Source organism: Sus scrofa, chromosome 7 (assembly GCF_054392235.1).
Source record: "Sus scrofa isolate SSC_HxYL_T2T_F1_AM1 chromosome 7, Sscrofa_HxYL_maternal_Yorkshire_Landrace_v2.0, whole genome shotgun sequence".
Classification (NCBI taxonomy): domain Eukaryota; kingdom Metazoa; phylum Chordata; class Mammalia; order Artiodactyla; family Suidae; genus Sus; species Sus scrofa.
Window position 1 is genome coordinate 12,478,697 of NC_139389.1, and position 23,796 is coordinate 12,502,492.

A 23,796-nucleotide genomic window follows, 5' to 3' on the forward strand; every position below is an offset into this window, starting at 1 on the left:
CTGCCTTTCAGGGTCGGATGTCATGAGTCAGTGTTTGTGCCGTGATCTGCTATTAAAGCAAATAAGCGGGATCAAGAATTCCCAAACATGACATGTTTTCATGTCCATTTCACAGGATGACGAGGCTCGCCAAATCGGGGCATTTTAAATGACGAGGTCCCCATCCGCACACCTCGATCCGTTCTCCAACTTGACTGTGTAAGACTTTCGGATGCAAACGTCCAAAAGGCTGGCTGTTTCTCAAGCAGCCCACAAACACTGTGGGCCTCTGGCCCAGCGTCGGGATTTCTCGAACCTTCTCCTGCCTGAAAATGCAGCTGATCCAGGGAGTGGTGCCTGGCGCTCGCCCCTGGAGGCACGGGTGCGAAGCCTCCAGCCTGGGCGGACTTGCATCAGTGAGCACACAAGGAGGACCAAAGACCATTGGGTATCCTCATCAGAGGATGGTTTATTAAAGCCTGCGACAACTCTCCAAGTGGGGAAAAGGCAGGACTCTGAACAACAAACATGGCCTGCCTCCCCTTAGAGGATTATGCTCTGGGTTTCCAGGCTTCCTTTGACTCTTCCTCCACCCTCCTGATTCCCACCTATTGCCAAGGACCCGGCCAGGAAAGGTGTCCCTCAAGACAAGGTGACCAGAAGTCAGAGGCCACCCCCAGCAGCCTGCACCACCCTACCTACATCCTTCATTCTTCCATTTTTTTTTTTTTAACTGGAAAATTAGAAAGGAAACATGGTAAATTATTATCTGCCTAATGCAACTGAGGGGTCCCCTGCCCTCACTTTTTAATCTATGAAAGACAGCACTTTCAATACTGGAGTTGTAACCCCGAGGCCTGAACGGGGCCCCGTGACTCCCACCCAATGTTGTGCAGTTTCGGTGACAACAAACCGGCTCCCAAACGGACCGGTGAAAAACCACAAGTTCTCGGTCTCGGTGAGTTAAGTTTAGTGAAATGAAACAGTCATTTCTATTTTAGTGTTTTTAAAGAGTGACACTTAATAGCACAGTTCAAAGGTTGGCCTTTGAATTAATGGATGAGCCGTGGTCTCCTATGCGGGTAGCAAAGGATTTTTCAGGGGACCCTGGGACTTTGGGGAACATACTTATTTTGAGGTCACAGGAAATATGTTGGAAAGAGGAGTCTTCAGCTGGAGTGACACTGTAGTATTACCCAAGAGGAGAAGACACTTTCTTTCTGGGTCTTTCCGTCAGCCCTGTGGCAGATACTTGTTGAGAAGACCCGGTACCTAGGAGCCAGGGTGGATCCCACCAGGAAGTGATGTGATGAGCGTTGCATCAAGATCCAACCCCTTTAATGTGTTCCTGGCAGACGTTACACAGACCTGAGCCTCCTCCTCTCCTTGGAGGACCTCCATCCTCTTTTCTGGTCCCACTGTTTAGAAGGCACATGACAACCTGGTGCCACCACTTAGCTGCAGTGCTGGTTTTCTACAGCAATCCATAGGAGGTTTCTCTGAACACTTCCCTGAATTCTAATTGATTATGTCCACATCCTGCTTAAAATCATTCAAAGATGCTTCTTGCGTCCTCAAGACACATTCCAAACTCCTCTGCGGAGCTTCCTGAAAAGACATTTCGTCATCTGGTCCCTTCCCTTGCCCCCTCTCACCTGCTCTATCCTAGCCACGCTGGACTATCTGCACCTTTCCAACTTGCCACGAGAACATCTCCGAGCCTGGCACACGTTGTCCACCATGCGACGAAAGCTGACATTTATCCCATCCCTCGAATCTGGACTTAGGTGGCTTGCTGTGGCCACAGGCAAAGTAGCAAAGATCTTGCAGGCAGAGGTTGAAAAGCCCTGGGTGCCAGAGTTTGTCCTCTCCCGCTGCTCCTAGGAACCCCGGGATTGCAACAGGCAAGCTCAGACTAGCCTCCTGGAGGATGAGAGACCACATGGAGCAGGGACAAGCTGTCCAAGTGGAACCTCCCCCATCGCAACCAGTCTTACAACAGCTAGACTCATGAGTGAGACCATCATGGACCAACCAGTCCCAGCCAAGCTGGCTAGGCTAGGGCAGCCCAGCTGAATCACAGAATCATGAGAAATAACACGTTTGTTATTTTAAGCCACTAAATGTTGGGGTGGCTTGTTCTATCAAATGCCTACTGATATATCCACTTTATTTCTAAGTGATTTTTATTTTTTCCATTATAGTTGGTTTACAGTGGTCTGTCAATTTCTACTGGAGAGCAAAGTGACCCAGTCACACACATATACACATTCTTTTTCTCACATTATCCCCCATCATGTTCCATCATAAGTGACTAGGTATAGTTCCCTTTGCTATATGGCAGGATCTCATTGCTTACCCACTCCAAATGCAATAGTTTGCATCTATTAACCCCAGACTCCCAGTCCATCCCACTCCCTCCCTCTCCCTCCCTCTTGGCAACCACAAGTCTGTTCTTCAAGTCCGTGAGTTTCTTTTCTGGATACGTCCACTTTATTTCCTGGCTAACACCTGTCAATCCCTCAGGTCTAGGGATAAAGGCTTCCCTGACCCCAGAAGATACCATGCTGCCTTGCATTCTTGGCATCCTCTGGGTACCACTACAAGAGCCCTAGCCATACTGCAAAGGAGTTGCTTATTTCCTCATCTCTCCTCCTAGCGACTGGAAGCTCTTTTTAGCTTCTGTGGATGCTTTACTTATAGCTCCACACACTCAGTAAACATTTGCTGAAAGAAGAGACAGGAAGGTATGCCTCTATTCTAGCTTCTCCTTAATTTCAAAGAATCCATTGAGGTAATTTTTTACCTATCACCACCTAAACATGGTAACTACATCAAAATATGTTAAGGGTTTGCTTTTTTAGTGTTCCAGTCATACCGATAACCTTTGGGAATCTCCCTACTCCTTTTATAGATGAGACTATCATATTTTCCCAACTCACTGTGACTTTCAGTTTGACTAATGCTAAAAAATTCACCTAAAATTCCAAGGCCCCTCAGAATATGCACATGGATAATTCTGACAAATGTTACCACCTTCACCGTCGTAATTACTATATATGTCAAAGAAGCAGAAGACTTTGACGATACATAACGGGCTTCCCTGGCAATGCAGTGGCCATCAGTGACAATCCACAAGGAAACAGCTCTACCACAAAGAGACTAGCAAGTTGCAACTGTTTACCTGTTCATTTCAGCAACACATCACAACACAATAAATTGTGTTCTGGGAAAGTTCTTATCCTAACAGTATTACAGCTGGCACAGTTACTAGGGAACAATCACTGGGCTAAAACTTAATACACATTATCTAGCTTAATTCTCTCAACAGTCCTGCGGCATAGGTGTGATCAGCCCTGTTTTACAAAGGTGGTCAATAGGACTCAGAGAAGTTGGGCAATTTCCCCAAGGACACTCAGCTAACGAATGGCAGGTCTAGGATCCAAACCTAGATATGAGTCCAAAAGCCCTTATTTGGGACAAATCCCTATAAACTTGGGATGCTGTTAAATGGAAGCAAGAAAACTACCTCCCTTTGGAAGGCAGGGAATTAAAAGCACACAGAAGGAAAGCTTGCCTGTGGTCCTGGGGGTGGGAAGAGTAAGAAAACCCATGTGTCCGTTCTTAGCCTGATGCGTCTGCTCCTGGACCAAGCCCAAGGCAACCCCATCTTCTCCTTAGTTATAAATAGCTCGATTCACACCTACCCCCGTGACTGACAAGAGCAAATTCAAGAGAGAGAGAGAGATAACAGTTCCTTTCTATTCTAGATGTTCTTCCAATTACTGTATATCTAGATAGGTCGTGGGGGGAAAAAAGCATGAAGCATGACACTCATGAGACCTAATTGGGCTATCATCTGCTTTACTGAATCTCTTTTTGAAAAGCAACCAACCTAGAGAAGGATTTTAATCTTCTAACTTTAATGTAATTCACATTCTGTATCTATTATTCATATCAATAGGCGAGAACTGACTTCACTGCCTGTGTACCATGAAGAATGATGAATATTTAGCATTAAATATTGAATTAAGAGTTACATGATGATCCTTGGGGGGGGGGGAGAAATCAACTCTGCCTCTCCACTGTATCAAAAGGCACCTAATAGGTATTTCTTGTTCTAGGAACACACAATGTCTTCTACCATTTAAACCATTTTAATGACTTAAAATAATGACCTGTAAGGCATGCCACATGCTTGTCAAACAAAACGGATTTATTTTACTTAAGAAACATCTTGGAAACACAGAATGCTCTGAAAGTACAAACGACTCCCTCAGATACTCTTTTTTCGTCCAAATACTATTTCTTCTAATTCCAGTTCCAGAACTTCAATACCTATCCTGATTCTAGGTGTGAAGGGGGGCATTAATATTTTTTGAGCACATAAAGTGTGCTAGAAATGTTCAGTTACAACCCTAATTGGCTTCGCCATCCAGAAGACATGGGCATAATGCTATTATCTCGGCTACGCACGCTCATTCAGTGGAGTAAGGGCTGAAAGGTCTCTGAGAGTACCAGCATTCTTTCCGTGATGAAAGGTACTAATAATACTGCATGTCCTTTGTGGGCTCCCCATGTTCTGGGGAAACCCTTTCACCAGATTCCCTGGTTCCCCACACACCCAACAAGTTTTGCACGTGGACCCACCTTGACTTTGTAAAAAAAAAAAAAAAAAGTCCTGACATCTCCATGCCAACAGGGATGGAAGCACTCTCGGAGAAAATGCCAGCCAAAGACACCGGCTAGGGGCTTCCGTGATGAATTGGCTATGGAGTAACATCCCCATGACATCCATTGTCAACCGACTGCCCATTTGCGACGTTATCCAGGCAAGGCCAACTATGTTAGTGGCTTTAAGATATCAAGCATCTGCGTTCTGTTGGATGCAAACCAGAAGAGGGGGAAAAAGTCACTTAGTGCCAATTTAATCTGGCATAAAGGGAGGAGGAGAGTAATTAAGGAGAAGAGGACAAGGCGAGGAGTGTTCCTTTGCAAGGCTGCATACGGAGCCCATTCAGAGAGCTCCAGTTACACGGAACTGCTTTCAGGCCAGACCTGTCAACAGGAAAGAAGCCAAGATCGACTATTGTGGCAATTCCCTTTAACCTCCCTTGACCTCTGATTCCTCCCAAACATCTACCCACGTCCCCAACTCTGAACACCAGGGCTGATTAAGCATGGGAACATTAACCCAACTCACAAGAAAACGGACAGCATCTGATATTCTGAGATCCCCTAAGACCCTGGCCAGGCATTCCCCCCACACTGCCTGGGCTACCCATTCATCAACCTGTTATTCTCCACAGGACACCGTGTGTACCAGCAAGACCATGTGGTCCACGAGCCCGCGTAAGTGACACCCCTACGATAGTGACATCCTCCTCCTGGAGACCTGCCCGAATGAAGGAAATGGAAAATCCTCTTTGAGCAAGGTGACTGCCAACTCCCTCCTGACCCTCCAGAGGCCACCCTCTTCCACTGCGATTCCCCAGCTTGCCTTTAGGGAAGCGCCAGCCGGCAGGTTGCTAGGACAACTGGCATCATTGCTGGGGCACAGAAATAGATCGCCAGCAGAGCTGGGAACCTGGACTGTAAACTTCGATGACAGCAACAAGATACCATTTGGCAGCTAATCTGCTGCACTGAAGGCGTGACAGACCAACAGTACCCCGTGGACAGCTCTCACCTTGACATACCATCCTTTAAGCCACACTTGCACTTGCTACAGTGGTGACAGAGAAGCGGCAAGAGACTCGCTGCAGACAGAGGCTGAATGACTCCATTCCAAATGACACCAACTAGTAGATATGCAAAAACTAACATTTGTCTATTTAATTTATTAGTCTTCTGAAAGGGCGGGCGGCGGGGAGGCTGTTCATAAGCAGAAAGAGGAGAACCAGAAACAGGTAAAACAACTGACGCTGCCAAAGAGAAGGGAAAAGAAATCTGTTTGCACAGGCAATAGCTGTCCCAGTTCTCAACAACAGCATCCTCCTCTCATACCCCCTTTCCTTGGAGGACGAGGAGGAAAAGACAAAGGAGACTGGGAAAGTAGGGCCTGCCACGGTAGAAGGAGGGAACAATCTTTGGGTCCAGTTCTCTTTGTTCTGCGGGGAAAGTTTCCCAACACTATTAACGGGTAGCAACTCGCAGGAGCTGCAGACATGAAGACTGCCTATCAAAGTCTTGGATTTTAGCCCTGGAGTAATTACCATTTTTTTCCTAGTTCTATGCAAGCTGCAAAGACTTGGAGAAAAAAAAAATGAAATGAGGAGCAACCTAATGGAAATTTTCAGGGAACAGTGTTAGCAAGAGCATTTTCCTTTCCAGATACGCAAAACACGGTACCCTGATGTCTGTGAGGATGGCTCATGTGGTACCACAGCCTAGCACCCGGGCAGGGGTCTTGATCAGTGAATTCTGCTGGCACTGTGGACAAGTCCATCCCAGGGCTACACACTCATGGCTCGAAGGGAGGCAGTCACCAGACGTGCATGATAAAGGTATCGAAAAAGAAGTGACATTTAGCGGTGGAAGAAGATGGCTGAGTCCCAAGAGCCTGACAAGTGCTTAATGGAGTTTTGGAAATAAACAGATTCAGAATGAGACTGCCATTCATATCCCGTTAATAGTTCCCCTTTGGGGGATTCTGCTTAAGGAAGTCGTTTCAGAATGTAAGCACAGACAGAAAAATGACATCGAAAGACTGACGTCCTCCACCATAGTTTTCCAACAGCTATGTTTTCTACCTCGCCTAAAACACAGTGTGTATTTGTTGAAAAAGACCTTCTCTGAATCACGGAATGTTGTTATTCAAGGGTCTGCAAATGATGAACATAATCCTCAGGATATGGAGAAGATGGATTGAGTCTTCTAAGAGTCCACCTGGCATAATTTATTCTATAGCTGGCACGAGAAATGTAATAGGAATATATACGTGGAGGGAGGGGTTAAAGGATGTCCTGATTTAAAAAAAAAAATGATTGTTTTCCAAAAGTGAAAAATGTGCAGAATTACAAGAATGACATTATCTCTTTGTCTTTTTACATTCAGTCCCAAGGAACAATTTTTATTTTTTTATTTTTATTTTTTTTTTAATTTTCCCACTGTACAGCAAGGGGGTCAGGTTATCCTTACATGTATACATTACAATTACAGTTTTTCCCCCACCCTTTCTTCTGTTGCAACATGAGTATCTAGACATAGTTCTCATAATTTTTATTTGTTGATGGGAACCGGCAGATTTCATTTTGCCTTTATGACAAAACAATGTCATTTAGTTCCTGGTTGTGCCTCACTTTTTCTAGAGGAACGCAAAGGGGAAACATTTTTTAAGAGGAGTAAGGAAAATGATGTAAATACTATGATATGATGTACTTGGGGAGAAAAGACACACACCAGTCATATTTATGTGGCTACATACAGCCACATTCATTTCTACTTATAATGAAGATGGAAGAGCTGATCAACCTCTAAGGTGTTCAAAGTATGGGAATTATTTGATCTCTGTCTGGGAGACTTTCCAGGGGCTTAACACTCCCCTTCCAGGACAGCACCCCTGCCCCATCACTTTGCCCCTCCTTCTTCTGTGTACACTGATTCTTCTACGGCAAACCCTTCAAAAGATACACCACGTGAGAAATGCATTTTTAGTTTCAGGGGTGGTTTCTGTCCCAAGTTCAGCTGAGAACACTGTATTTTTCAGGGTTGGGAAAGCATCCTTTAAGTGGCCCACATTCTTGCTTTGGCTTTTGCCTATAAGTACATCAAATGACCCAAAAAGAGAAGTGGTTCCCAAGCGCTCCAAACGCCCAGTCTACATCTTGGCCAGTGGCCATACCACATCATTTCTCATGAAAGGACGTTTCTGGCATCAAGGTCTCGTTTGCCCAGATGAAGAAGCACTTGAACAGAAGACAAGCTAAAGAGACAAGTGAAATCTTCTCTCCCTCCCTCACCTTCTTTTTTTCTTTTCCTTTTCTTTTCTTTAGGGCCATACCCACGGCATATGGAAGTTCCCAGGCTAGGGGTTCAATCGGAGCTAGAGCTGCCGGCTTACCCCCCAGCAACTTGGGATCCAAGCGACCTGACCCCAGCTCATGGCGCAGTGGGCCAGGGATCGAACCCACATCCTCACGGATACTGGTTGAATTCACTTCCGCTGCGCCACAAGGGAATCTTCCCCTCCCCTACCTTCTCAAAGCACACATAAATAGGTCCCAATCCAACCTTAGTTTCGAGGCCCAGCTCAGATACTCAGTGGTCTTTGAAGCCAGCCTTCCTTGGAGTCCTGAGTCCGAGGAGTCTTCCTCATCCCCTCTTTTAGGGAACCTGACTCCACCCCTCCCCCCAGGGCTTGGCTGGCATCGAACCCCAGAGGGCAGTGAGTACAGCCTGCGCACCCCTGCTTCCCTAACAGACATCAGCACACCTTGGTACCCCACTGTCTTGTCATGAATCTGATTCATTCAGTGCATTCCAGGCTTAAATAGGACATAAAACCTTTTACCTGCAGCACTCTTCGGCTAGCAAGCAGTCCGACCAGGCTGTAGTGCCCTCCTTTTGCTCACAGAACTGAGGAGCGTGGAAGATACGTAAACACTTGTCCTTCCACAGCCTCTCAGGGTGGGTCTGAGATGCGGAGAGGAGGAGGCTGAGCACATGGGGGAGAGAACCCCGAGGGGACACGTGTGCCGGGGAAGGGCTGCCCTTTGCCAAGTGGCTCAGGAAGTAGGGCTGACATCAACTCTCAGATGCAGCAGCTCAGGCCACCACTCCCTCCCACCCCCGGCAGCAATGGCTGGGAAGGAGGGAGGTCTTCAGTTAAGAAGCATCTGGAGGACGTCTGGAAAAGGGAAAGAAAAGGGCGAAAGGAGACAACTCTGGAAAACCTAAGGCTACACCAAGAGCACCCAGAGTAGCTGCGTGGCCTATGAGAACCCCTTTGCCTTTGTGACATACAGGCCACCTGGCCGGGCTGTTCGAAACAAGGATTGTACAAATTGAGACTTCCTCCCCCCATTTATGGAGTAGTAAAATCTCCCCTTTCCTTCTGATCCTCTGATCTACTTCGTTTTTTTTTTTTGTTTTTTTTTTTTTATGATAGTGCTAGAGAGCAGAGCATTAAAAAAAAAATTGGTAATACAGATGGCAAATCTAAAAAGGTACCAATTGACAGACACATAGGGAAATTCCCCAATTGCTCTTATTAGAGTGTGTCTGTGTAATTCCCTCACTCTGGAGACCAGAAATTCAGCTCCCATTTTTCCAAGCTGATAAAGACAGCATAATGCTGTCTCAATAGGCGCAGAGGTGTTTGTTCTCGTCTTTTCCATCTCTTCCTAGGTGTAATGGGATGCCAGCACTCAGAGCAGGTGCTCTGAAAGGGGGGGGTGGGGTGGGGTCGATAAAGACAGAAAATTGAGGTAACCTCGATCTTGCCATCCTCAACAGCAACAGAGGCTGATGCTGCCCTGAGACAGCTCTTGTCAATTTCCCCTTCACACCATGGGGACACGAGAGGGACTTAATTGGTACCTGCACACTCTTCTTTCTCTCCCAATTTTGCATCAGCCAAAAGGAAAGCAAATGAAAACGCTGCTCTCCAGTCAGCGAGGAGGTACTAGGGACATTCAGCACGCCAAGCCTGCCTCCCACTTTAGAAATCAATGTAAACACGAGACACAAGCCCCCCCCACCCCCCCACCCCATCTTTCACAGAATGCCAGGACAGGCTGCTCACAAACCACCCATAAAGCAAATCACTCAAACAGAAAAGGAGAAGAAACACACAACAGTGCAGAAAGTATCAGAAAATCCCCCAATTCTATTGATAGTTCTATAAAGCAAGCTTTTTTTTTTTTTTTTTAAACAAATGGTTCCTTTCCAACACTGAGTTATATACATCGCCAGCATTTAACATCTATTTCCAAGGACTAGGCAATAAACTAGTCTCTAGATGCCACTCTCTACCTGACCAAAGTACTATCGGATTAAAGCACTTCTCATCAGAAGCATGTGTATAATCCTTTTCCTAATGCCTTGGGCCCACCCATGAGAAGCCCAGGTGTGTATTTACTCTGTCCTTAAAAGAGTCACGCAACCGATACTAACTGTGTGCCCATCACCCCACGACAGACCAAGCAGCATTTTAGGTGTTGTGGATTGACCAGGAACAATCATGATAATGATAATAATAATAATAATAATAATAATATTCCTGCTTGCGTGGAACTTACAGTCTAGTTGAGGAGACAATTACAAATACACTTATAACATGTGGGTACTTAAAAAATTACACAGGCCAGAGGATTCAGAGGGTGGGATGGGTGCTATTTTTCGTAGGTCAGGGAAGGCTGCTTTGAAGAGACGGCTGGACAACACCTACTTAATGAAGCTGAGAAGCTCAGGAAAGCAACCTAGAGCACTGCCTCCTTGCTTATGTCCTAGGTAATACCTGAATACGGAGGTGGATGGTTTCTAAAACGTTAAGTTTCAAGAATGGCTCATATTTAATCTTCAAAAATACCCATTAGTATGGGTCCTAAATTGAAATGACTAAAACGATATTCTTAGAAAGCACTTAAAATGAACACTTGGCAATTTCTCACATGGTGCCTGGGGGCAGGGGGGTCCTGAGGAAAAGGGGAGCTGGTGGTCTGACAGATGACATAATGCTTTTTTTTTTCTTTCTCTTTAACCACAAGACTGTGCTCAATGTTTCAAAAGCATTTGTAGGAGTTCCCGTTGTGGCGCAATGGAGATGACCCTGACTCATATCCATGAGGTTGCCAGTTTGATCCCTGGCCTCACTCAGTGGGTCAAGGATCCAGCGCTGCTCTGAGCTATCGTGTAGGTCGCAGATGCAGCTCAGATCTGGTGTGGCTGTGGCCAGCAGCTGCAGCTCTGATTTGACTCTTAGCCAGGGAACTTCCATATGCCATACCTGCGGCCCTGGAAAAGGAAAAAAAAAAAAGCATTCGTTAATTGAGGTTGTGCCAAATCACTGACTTTCAGCTGCCAATCAGGGTAAAACGAAGGTCCAATTGGTGTCACCTAAGACTGATACTTAGACACTGAAATGAGTGCTGGGGATTCTTCTAACTCAACTTTCTCACGTACTCAGCAGAAAATGGGTCCCCAGGGCTCTGGGGAGGCCAAGGGTATATAGTTAACGGAAGCATCACGGGTAAAACCTCGGTCTCCTGACTTCTAGGTCAGTTTTATTGTCACTCCTCTCCTGTATGAAATACCACATCTTGGAGCCAGTTTGAGGCACTTTCAAGAGTCAAGTCCATCTGCTGGAAAGATGGTGGCAGGTCTGAGAGCTGGTTAATGGTGACAAGCAAAGGAGAACCACAAAGGCGGTGAGTCTGGGCACAGCCTGCAAGGGCTTCGGATTCCAATGGCTGCCCTGATGAGCAGTCAAATCTTTCTATTTCCAACATCATACCCCATCATGGGCAAGCACACGCCCTTTGAAAACCTCCAGCCTTCCCTATTATCATGGCACAGCCACGGGGCACCCGGGACACCAAAGTCAGGGGAAAATACGAATTCATTATTGTACAAATGCACCAAGGTTACAAACGGTTATAAATGTTAAAATTTACCAAGAAAACTGGAACCTCCTCCACTTCCCCAAGCAAATGCAATTGGGAAGAAAAGGTCCTTAGGAGTTCAAAGGGATTTAGCATTTTCTTCCTCTCTCCCTCAACCCACTCCATTTACAGAAGGATTTTAAAATGACTTTAAGTTGGCCATGTGGCATCTTAGTTTACCCTTCAGAACTTCTTTGGAAACCTCAATGTTTGAGGTCAGGCAGGGTATCACATGAGCAGTTCAAAGCAATAATTAAACATACACACACACATTCCACCAGATTCAAAACAAAAGCTATCTTGATTATAGTAACCACACACTGTTCTTTTCAATGTAATCCGAAACCTAAAGCCCTTTTCCATAAGACATTTGTGCCCCAGGATAACAATGCTTTTAAAAAAAAAAAATCACCAGATGTGCATTCTGTTGGCTACATGGTTAGGAAAATAGTTGCGAGAAAAACTCATTGCTACTGTAGCACTCAGATGTAACAGGGCCCACTAATTATTCCTTAATAGTGATACAAACCTTTAGAATAAGAGACTTTTTTTGAGGGGGGTAAGATTCAAGAGTGTCACAAGATACTCCTTATGGGGACCCTAAACCGAGATGACAACTCATCAATAAACAAGCAACATGGAGCAACTTACAAACTTAGAAACCAACACTTCGTGGAGCTCAGCGGCTTGCTCAAGGTTGCAAACTTACTTGACCATGACCCCAGGACCAGGAAAAGAATTTAGGTCAGTAATTCCAGGAGCTGTGTACTTTCCACCAGAACCAAGGGGATCATATGCACAAAGGAAAGCCCATGAAAACACCAACATCTCCCGTCACCCATTTCCTCTGAGGTTCTGAGAGACTGTGAATTCAAGAAGCTGCTCTTAATAGGACTACTTAACCTTTAGGAAATATGAATAAATATACATATTTAGGATCCATTTTTAGAAAATCAAGAAAAAATTCGGTGGAAAATTTTTCAAGAAAAAATTCGGTGGAAATTTTTCTTTTCAAACAGTAAATGCTCTTTCTCTTAGATATATGCCCTCGTCTTACTGAACCTTGCTCTTTCAAAATCACTTCTGCAACTGGGAAGAAAACAGGTAATAAGTGACTGAAAAAGTTTCCCGACTTTTAAGACGCTGACAACTTTATATATATACGCACACACATACACACATGCATATACACACATATGTGTATATACAGCTAAACCTGTATTTATGTATATAAAATACATACACCCACAAATATATGATCTATATTAAGTATATCTGTATATAAATATGTATTTATGCACATACATAAAAAACCTAGTTGAAATTGGTTCTTCATTTTCTAAAATTTGAAGGTATTATGTTCATTGGCCATCCTGGGTTTGCTGTAGCTGTATTCTTTTCTGGTCAAAACTCTTCTAAACTTTTTTTTTTTTTAATGACACAGCCTAGCAATGAAATAAAATCTCTGGAAAGCAGCAATGCTGAGCAAACCCGTCATACCGCAAAGCCCTTCATGTGTTGGCTCTTCCATGACTGGATCCTAAAAATCCCCCCCAGAAAGGTGACCAGCAGATGACATGCAAAAACTACGCATCTCAAAATCCCAACCCGGGAGTCTGATAAAAACCAATACATCAGCCAATTCTGAGTAAGAGAAACACCCTCAACAGCTGACTGTACATGCATACCTCAGATCTTGGAAAGCCAGAAAAACATTTCCTTCTGATCAAAAACTGCACGTAAATAAAATAACTACAGGGTGGAAACCCTGGCTGGGAATCCTGAGACTGGAGGATTTTAACCTCCCTTACCCACCAACCTAAAAGGACGGCCATAGCCCAGTTTAAAAGAGCCTGTTCGAAATCGGATACTGCTCCAGGAGAACAGGTGTTCCTACAGTGAAAGAAGCACTGTCTTCCACGCTGTTATTCCAGAAGGAGCTAATGAGCAGTGCCCCGCAGAAGCTGAGAGAAAGGCAAGTTCACGGCAAATGAAAACAGAACCTCTCCCCTAAAAAAAGAAACTAATTGGAGGATCACCTAGTGCCAAAGCTTCATAGTCTTTCAGCACCCTGGCCCGTGCCCCTGGTGACTCACACATCGCTGCAAGGCAAAGCCACCACGGATGTGACTCTTATTAACTTACAACATTCACTGTGCGCTGTTCACAGGTAGCCCCAGCCTGTCCTTCACCATGGAGACGTCCCACAAAAAGCTGGAGCGCTCCTGGGCCCAGGCCTGTTCTTTCTTCCTCTCACAGAGAAGGGAGTGATACCTAGTGTGGGAACAGAACAGAAGCAAAAGAAAAAGGTGAATGCATCATCAAACCCCTTGTCCTCTCCACAAATGAAGTTCGAGATCCATCAGCCTGATGGAAGATGCGCCTAAGACCCGTTTCTAGTACGCTTTGCTTAAAAACAGACATGCAGTATTTCTACTCCTGTCCCAGAAGATGGTGTGGTACAGCCAAGCCTTGCCCTGACGCCATCGAGTTGGAGCCAATTCCGGGGAACCTTCAGATGCAATCCCGGCTGAGATGCACACTTGCAACATGGCTTCCCCCTAAGCCACTTGAGTTGACTCTCTTGCAAAAAGGAGGGAGGGGGACTGTCAGCTTCTGCCACTTTCCTACCTCACTGGGTGGCTGGGAAGGTGAATAAGATCCCTCTGGCAGAGAGTGCTCGCAGCTCCCAAGGAGAAATGCGCCCATCAACACAACGTGTTGTGAGTAGTCAGAAGCCTTAACTGAGCTCTGAGCCAGACTATGAAAGCCAGCGGGGGCCAGGCACCTGCCATCTGCCATTCCCAGGGCACCCCAACACCCAAGTGCTTCCCCTTCCATGGAGGGTCAAGGGCAATAAAGGACTGCAAACAGAGGCATCTGGGATCTCTGAGAGGAAGAAAGTCAAGGCCAGGAGCAGGAAGCGAAGAGGAAGAGGGGATGAAGAACGGGGGAGAGGCAGGCTAAGGACCATCAGGATTGGGTCCCCGCCACACAGCTCCCTGGGGTTGCTGGTGTGCAGTCTCTCGAGGGCCCTGGGCATTTGCAGGGCTGTGAAATTTCCCCCTTGGTTCTCTGCCATGTCCACCCACTAAGCATGGCACACACAGAAGTAGCATGGCAAGGTCCTGCCAGAGAAGCACTGGGTGATTTTTGTTGGTTTGTTGCTTTTAAAGAGAAGACCTATTCATAGCCTGACTGAGTTTACTCTCAATATCTTGTTAATATTTTCCACACCTGGATTTCTTTTTTTTTTTTTTTTTTTTTTTCTCCTCCTGTAAGCGAGGGCCAGGAACAACTTCTCCTCGGCCAATATTATCAAGGCCTTTTGACTTGTGTATTCCTGAGGAGCCCACTTGAGGTATAGAGACATACACGAGTGGCTTTGAGGACGACAAGAAACATGGCATTCAAGTGCGATGCCAGAGTCTCGTTTGCTTCCCAAATAAATGACCTATCAGTGCTGGCCACGATTTCCTTTCAACATCATGAGCACACGCGCAATAAAAAAAAGGGAATCCCGGTGGTCGCACCGTGTGGGCAGCCCTATTTTCAAGAGGAAAGTGTGATCTCGTCGTAAAAAAAGGCGCGAACAAATAATACCGCGTCTTAGATTTGCAATTTGCAAAACGTGACCGGCAGACCTTAAAATGAAGAATTAAAAAAATGGAGAGAAAAAAATAAGAGAGAAGGAAGAAAGGAGGTGTCTGTTACTCTTACAATTGACCATGACTTTTCACTTGACGAGGGGCTTTCCTTTTATTTATTTATTTATTTTTTTTTGGCTGCAGCCTGTAGTGTCTTAATGGGGAATCTTAGTTCCCAAATCAGAGATCGAATCTGGGTCACAGTCGTGACTTCCACCAAATCCTAACCACTAGACCACCGGCAAACTGAATGCTTATTTTTCCAAACGGAGGTGTAACTGACATACAACATTATCTTCGTTTCAAGTGTGCAAAGTGCTTTCTTGTTAATTCATTCACGGACAAATTTTTACTGTGCTTACTGTATCCACCAGGTGCTAAGTTCACACTGGTGAACACAACAGACAAAGGACAATGCCTTGATGGAGTTTGTGGCCTCAAGGGAAAGGCTTTAAAGAATCAAAGTATACCACTTTTAAATAGATTCATGAAGTTCAAAAATTGGATAGGCCTTAAGAAAGAAAAATAAACACCATGCTTTGCAATCATCATGGGGTGCTGTCATTCAGAAGGAGGGGTTTTCTTACAAAAGTAAGACTTAAACCGGGAAGGCAAAGAGGAGGTGCTAGGCAGGCACTGAGTTTCCAGGTAGAGGGAACAGCCTCGGCATTATGTGATCTGACTAGACCTATACAAGTAATTTCTGTGATTTTTATCTTTTTTCCCCCCCGGCCGTTTCCTTTGGTCTCTTTGATCAACAAATGAACGTCAGAACTGTTCTCAATACCTTGAAATAAGAAATGATTCTTAAGTGCCGGGCCAGCAGAGCAACAAACACTAGTAATTTCTGCGAGTGGAACATCACTCAACGCAGGTATTATACTCGATGCGACAAGAAAGGAAGACTCTGGCTTCTTAATGCATCTTCAGTCACCCCACTGTCACAGTGAAATAAAACGAGGCTCCCTGTTAACACCCACGCACTACAGCTGGAGCTAAGAAAACCCTCCCCAATACTAGTCAGCCAGAAAAAGAATGAAAGAATGCCATTTGCAGCAATATAGATGGACTTGGAATGACCATACTAAGTGAAGTGAGAGAAAGACAAATACCATATGGTATCACTTACAAGTGGAATCTCAAATATGACAAATAAACTTACCTACAGAACATAAACACAGGCACAGACATAGAGAACAGACCTGGGGTTGCGAAGAAGCAGGGCAGGTGTGAATGGGTCATTTGGGATTGGCAGGTGCAAACTATTACGCATAGAATGGTCAAACAACAAGGACCTACTGGACAGCACAGGGAACTCTTTTCAATATGCTCTGAGGAACCATAATAGAAAGGAATATAAAAAAGAATGTATATACAGGTACAACTGAGTCACTTTGCTGCATAGCAGAAAAGAACGCAACACTGTCCATTAACTATACTTTCAATTTTTAAAGAGCACAGTGGAAGACTGAATTACAGAAATACACCAATTTGTTAAAAAAAACAAACCTTCCTCCAAACGGGCTAAACGCAGATCACGTTACACGTAAACTTCTAAGACATAAATAAAAAGCACTTCTTGTACCTTGTATTAAGTTCCAAATTGGCTGGCTTCCTCTTGACTATTGGGATGTTTTTATTATTTCCGCCTTGGACTGAAACAGCAAAAAAAAAAAAAAAAAAGCCTGTGCGCCTTCTCTTTGGTGCTTGGTTTGGTACCTGCATATTTACCCGGTAAGCAGCATGATGCAAAGACATAAAAAGCAATGGAAATGTTGCGTTCATCTGAAGTGTTTTCTTGTTCCCTATCACCCCAGAGCTGGTACAACTTAATTTTTCCACTTTCCTGCTACCCAACAAAGCCATCCTCAGACAGGCTCATTCATGTTCTCCCATGAATGGAGCAAGTTTGAAAGTCTGTTGGAAATGAGCACGGCAAACTTCTGAGTCTCTTTCCATGTAAGACCCAGGATAAAATGTAGCATCTTCTACCTATCCGGTTTCTCACAGAACCCCAAAGAGCAATCATCCTCCAAGTTCAAAATCGAGAAATACAAGCCCTCACTTTGACTTAGCCGTTTTGACAAGCTGGGGAGACCTGGGAAAGAAAGAGCAAGAAGAAAAACTTTTTGAAGCCGAGTGGTCCAAAACCCCCGCCATCACACCTGGGATATTATACCAGGCTGACAGTTCCATCCTCTGTCCAGGGATGAAAATGACACGATGCCAATTTCTCCTTCCCCTGACTGCCCACAGCACTTTCGGTCCTTATCAGGCATTCTGACCCAAGGTCCTTTTCAATGCAGCCCTCTCCTACATCGTCTTTTTATACCCCATTGGATTTATTTAAGTCTTGAAAGGCTCAAAAAAGTTTATAAGCTCCTTGATGAAAGAAACCTTGCCGTGCCCTTCTTTTGCAGCTCCCGAACAGTGTCAAGTAGAAGAGCCTGAATCTAAGTTAAATGATCCATATGCAAAACCAGTTCGACGCCTTAACCCTTACTGCAAAGGAAGCCCTACTCTACAGCTATAATCGAAGCCCTTCACACTTTCCTCTGTCCTCCAGGGACTCCAAGGTCCTACATGCCTATCATCCAAAGGAAAGCCCTGCATGAAGTCGAGAACCATGAAGCTGTAATGTAGCCTTCTCTCTCCCATTCTTACAATCCATTACGTTTTTAGTCACTAATGGCTTCTGAAGTTGTCATCACCTTTCAAGATGTACACCCCCCCCCCAACCCCCATCCCCAGGAACCTTTATCCTTGATTCCTCATCGTTTCAAAAGCCACTTCATAGGACACCCTTGTAGTATGGGGAGGGCAGAAGCGGGTGTTCTGAGGCAGTGGTTCTCAAACGTGAACTGCCCTCAGAAATACCTGGAGGTCTGCTGAAGCCATGGTTGCTGGGCCCCATCCCTAGAATTTCTGACCCAGGAGGTCAGGGGTGGGGCCAGAGAGGTGCACGTCAACCAAGTTCCCAGGTGATGCTGAGACGGCTGGTCCAAGGGCCATGCCTTGAGAACCACTGCTCTAAGGGTAAGTCTGTTCATTACACAGTTAGAGGCCAAGGATCTTTTGAGTATACTGAATCACCGTTAAGATGGTCGCCTTGGCAGGAATGATACCTGTTTATTCCAAAGAAGTGACAAATGACCCAACAAGGCCACACTACTTTATCATCTGGGAAAACTTTTTTGCGGCTCCTAGACTGTCTCCCACTGACTCTAGGTCCTACTGGGGTCACTTCCGCCCTCCTTCTCTCTTTCAACCTCCCCACCACCCAGAAATGTCTTTGCAACCTATCAACATACTCAGTCGTTGCTACCCCTGAAAAGACCCTCCCCAGACCTGATTCATCCCCAAATGGCTGTCACTCCTCCCACGTTCACCATAAAACATGTTAAAATAGAGTATTAATGTAATGTTGTTATTTCATCAGGTCTGATTTCAATACCTTTGAAAAGTGAACTTCCTTCTCTTGCAAAGGCCAGGAATGGCCCCCTCTCTTCTAGACACAGTGGCCATTTCCTAACCGACTCTTACAATATTTCATAAAGTAGTTCCTTCAGGTTCCCTTCTCTTGTGTTTAGCAGACTAGCATTTCTGCCTAAACTGCACCTTTTGGCACAACTTCTCCCCCGTTTTCTTCTGGGCTGGGCTGACCTCAGGCCTTGGGTCCAAAGCTGGACATATATGATCTAGGCCTGGGGAAACAGAGCACACACTCCTCTCTCCATGACAACTGGATGCAGGGCCGGGCATGCAACCCAAGCCTTGCTAATCAAAGGCCTCTCTCTGATTGGCTGAAACTCAGAATGAGGTGTCCTCTTTGTGGAAGCATGGTCTACTAAGAGCCTTTTTTTTTTTTTTTTCTTTTTTAGTGCCACACACATAGCAAGTTCCCAGGCTAGGGGTCGAATCGGAGCTACAGCCACAGCAATGCCACATCAGAGCTGCGTCTGAGACCTACATCACAGCTCATGGCAATGCTGGATCCTCAAGCCCTGGAGCGAGGCCAGGGATGGAATCCATATCCTCATGGATACTAGTCAGATTTGTTTCCGCTGCATCACAACAGGAACTTGCGAGAGCTTTTTTTTTTTTTTTTTTTTTTAAAAAAAAAAAAAAAAACAAAAAAAAAAAACCCACCTGTAAGGAAAGCCCACACGAGACTGAAGCTCCAGAGCAGGCAACAGGCTTAAAGTATGTCTGCTGCTGCTCTGAAAGGATGTTGCAGATCAAGTTAAGGTCCTACACGAATGGACCTTAAAATGGAAAGATTCTCCTTTGGTGAACCTCACTGAAGCAGGTGAGCCCTTCAAAGGGACAGACTTTTCCAGGAGTGAGATTCAAAACGAGAAAGAACACGTTTGGCCAGGAGCATGGGGGTAGTAGCTCCACGTGGCAAGGAGCTGGGGATGGGCACCAGGAGCTGAGAGTGCTGCCCATCCCATAACCAGCAGGAGAACAAGGGCCTCAAGTCCTACAGCCACAAGGAAATAAATTCCGCCAATAACCACATGACTTTTTGGAAAAGGACTGGAGCCCCAGATGAGAATGCACTTCTGCTAATACCTTGACTTCAGCCTGAGTGGAGAATCTAGCTGAGCCATGGCCAGACTTCTGACCTGAAAAAATGGTGCTTTTAAACCACTAAGTTTACGATCATCTGTTTTTTAGCAACAGAAAAGTAATATATATTCTTTTTTTTCCCCCTTAAATCACTCTAAGTTTTATTTGTCTCTTGCAACCAAAATGTCCCAGTACTCTTGATTTCTGAGATGGTACTATAGCTGGTGTTCCTTTTATCACTGCTGTTCCTCTTTCTTAGCCTTTGTCCCTTGCCGTTATTCCTTCTAACCCTAGGATATATACTCCTCAAGGTTACATGCTTAACACTCTTCTCTTTCTTTGATAATTTCCTTTTTTTTTTACCAGGGCTGTACCAGTGGCATATGGAGGCTCCCAGGCTAGGGGTCTAATTGGAGCTACAGCTGCCAGCCTACACCACTGCCACAGCCACGCCAGATCAGAACCGCATCTGCGACCTACACCAGCTCATGGCAACACCGGATCCTTAACCCACCAAGCAAGGCCAGGGATCAAACCCGCAACCTCATGGCTCCTAGTCAGATTCGTTTCCACTGTGCCATGACAGGAACTCCCATCTTTCTGTAATAATTCTCCTGTATTGCATATGGTTCTTAAATCGGTGGTCACGGCATCTTCCCCAACAGGCTGGTGGATAGATGCAATATAAATAATGTCTGTTTCAAAACTTGTATTCCACCCCCACCCCTACCCCCTAACTGGTCCTCCTCTTCAATTTCTGATTCATGCTGAAGGCACCACTGTCTTCTCGTTCTTCCGTAACCCGTCAGTTGTCAAGTCCCATCAAGCCTGCACTCTCTTCCCACGCTGCCATGCTGGTTCAGACTCAGTTCTCCCGGCAGCCTGCTAATTGGTCTTCTTGCCTTCAGTCCTCTCCTTGAAAGGCATCTGAGCCACCATCGCTGTTGGATCCTAATGTAAATATTACATCTTTCTCCATGCCATACCTTTGCTTGTTCCTACGGCTTGCTGAAAATCTAAAGTCGGATGCTTAAGGCCTTCATCATCTGGCCCCAACACATTTCCATCTTCTCCCCTTCTGCATGTTGTACCAGCCAAACTGGGCTTCTCTCTTCATCTCTGAAAGCTCCCGTTCCTGTCGCGGCTCAGTGGTTAATGAACCGGACTAGCATCCACGAGGATATGGGTTTGATCCCTGGCCCTGCTCAGTGGACTGGGGATCCGGCATTGCCCTGAGCTGTGGTGTAGGTCGCAGACACGGCTCAGATCCCTGTGTCTGTGGTGTAGACTGGCAGCTGCAGCTCTGATTCCACCCCTAGCCTGAGAACTTCCGTGTGCCATGAGTACGGCCCTAAAAACAAAAGGAAAAAATAAAAAAATCAAGTTGGATCTAACAAGACCCACTCAAATCCTACTTTTTCCATCATTCTCTCCTTAATCCTTCTGTGCTACAACTTTCTCAATCAGAAGTACTTTATTGGGAGGGGGGGAAGCTGTGAATGCCTATGATTTTTATTCCTTTTCCTTAGGATATTCATCATTTCAGTCCTTATACTAAAACAGGCACCATTTCCCCAGACAGACTGCAGTGAACTCTGCAGGCAGGGTCTCGGTCAGTCTTCTCTGGGGAAGCCTCTTAGAGCTTTTGCACATGGTAACACTTTGATAAATACCTGTTGATGAATGGACTGAGAATGTGGTATTTTCCTTTCACTCTGATGTATCCTCAACTCTCCTTACCCTGCAGCCACCAAACAGGAGAGCTCCTTTCGGATGACTTGGAGAAAAATCATGACGTGAACCAATAGGGAAATTGCTCAATTGACAGAACGTTCTACAAGAGTCTCTTTCCAACTCGGGACTAAAGCTGCCTCTTCGTTTTTTCCTCTTTCTTCGTCTTTTTGTCTTTTTAGGGCCGCACCTGTGGCATATGGAGGATTCCAGGCTAGGGGTCGAATCGGATCTACAGCTGCCGGCCTACACCACAGCCACAGCAATGCCAGATCCAAGCCATGTCTGAGACTTACACCACAGCTCATGGCAATGCCAGATCCTTAAGCCAACTAAGCGAAGCCAGGGATTGAACCTGCGACCTCATGGTTCCTACTCAGATTTGCTTCTGCTGCTCTATGACGGGAATTCCTGACTCTTCCTATTTTCTGAGGGAAGAAGAGGAGCAGCCAGGGCTGCTGCCAGTCAGAGAATTCAGAAACGCTTCCTCTGGCTGAGTCCAGCCCAGCAGGTCCAGAGCCTCTGTCTCCATCCTGCTCACAAAGGAGCCTCGGTGGCGGTCAGGGAGACCCAACGCTCCCTCCCCCAGGAATGGCTAGGGCAGTGCAGAACTTTCCTGAGAGCAGAGGTATCCAGTCGGATTTCCAGAAGAGCTGGAGGGAGCAGATGAATGGGATAAAACCCAAACCTAACATACTCTCAACAATCTGATTTGTTTATCACATCCCACCATCCCTTTTCCATCAGCACTTGATCATTGGTGTCATTTATCCATTGCAAAATCTTTCTCCAGACTGGCAGTCCTTGAAAATCTAGCATGTGCTTGGGACATTTCCTAGTGATATGAACTGGTCTGTGCTTAGGTTATGAAGACTAAAATTCCCATCTGCCCAAAGAACACAGAGAAATAAACATGCTGACAAAATCCGACAACCACACTTAAAAAAAAAAAAAAATTCATGTCGATCCATGCTACTGTCTCCTATGATCAGCACAGCTTATCACAAAAAGGTAAGGCTTTATCCACGGGCATATAGACCCAGTGGGGGTGTATATTTGCATGCTGGTTACATCTCTTTACTGGTATTAAAGCAAAATTTGCTAAGAAATACAATTATGCATCCAGAGAAAAGCATGTCTGCATATCAAGAATAAAATGAAAATACATATGAGAGAAATACCTAATCTGCATTAAAGAGCCATAGATTCCACATTTAAGTGATATCATATGGTATTTGTCTTTCTCATCCTAAGTGAAATAAGTCAGAAAGAAAATCTCTAGCTGATCCATGTTGCTGCAAATGGCATTATTTCATTCCTTTTCAGGGCTGAGTGGTAGTCCATTGCATATATGTACCATATCTTTTTTAAAAAGATTTTTATTTTTCTGGAGTTCCTGTCATGGCGCAGTGGTTAACGAATCCGACTAGGAACCATGAGGTTGCGGGTTCGATCCCTGGCCTTGCTCAGTGGGTTAAGGATCTGGTGTTGCCGTGAGCTGTGGTGTAGGTTGCAGACGTGGCTCGGATCCCGTGTTGCTGTGGCTCTGGTGGAGGCCGGTGACTACAGCTCCGATTCGAACCCTAGCCTGGGAACCTCCATACGCCGCAGGAGCGGCCCAAGAAATGGCAAAAAGATGAAAAGACAAAAAAAAAAGATTTTTATTTTTCTATTACAGTTGATTTATAGTGTTCTGTCAGACAAATGCCATATGATATCACTTACATGTGGACTCTAACCATGGTGCAAATGAACCTTTCTACAAAACAGAAACAGATTCACAGGCATAGAGAGCAGACTTGTGGTTGCCGAGGGGGTGGGAGTGGGATGAACTGGAAGTTAGGGGTTAGTAGATGCAAACTATTACATTCAGAATGGATATGCAATGGGGTCCTACTGTACCGCACAGGGAACTACATCCAATCCCTTGGGATAGAACATGATGGACGATAGCATGAGAAAAAGAATGTATGTATGTGGATGACTGGGTCACTTTGCTGTACAGCAAAAATTGGTGCAACACTGTAAACCAATTATATTTTAACAAAAATCAAATTCAAAAAAAGTGCCATAGAATGACAGCTCCAGGAAATTACGATTTTTAAGGACCAACATGGCATGTGTTCCATATCGACAATTTCTCCCTGGCTTTATTTAATACTCTTCTTCCAAAGGGGGCTGGTGAAGCCCCAGAGAAGACACTGCAGCCCAGGAGACAAAACGATCTGGATTGAGAAGCGACTACACACCCCCTGGGTTACAAG

The 23,796-nt window shown here is 45.3% G+C and overlaps 1 protein-coding gene across 2 annotated transcripts in view; it reads right to left on the reverse strand.

The window, feature by feature from the left end:
• ATXN1 (ataxin 1) overlaps positions 1-23,796 on the reverse strand; it is a 417,087-nt gene that overhangs the window by 146,602 nt on the left and 246,689 nt on the right. For both annotated transcript variants that reach the window (XM_021099771.2, XM_021099776.2), the window contains one exon: positions 13,728-13,856. The gene's annotated coding sequence lies outside the window, so the exon portion shown is untranslated. The remainder of the gene's footprint in view (positions 1-13,727; positions 13,857-23,796) is intronic.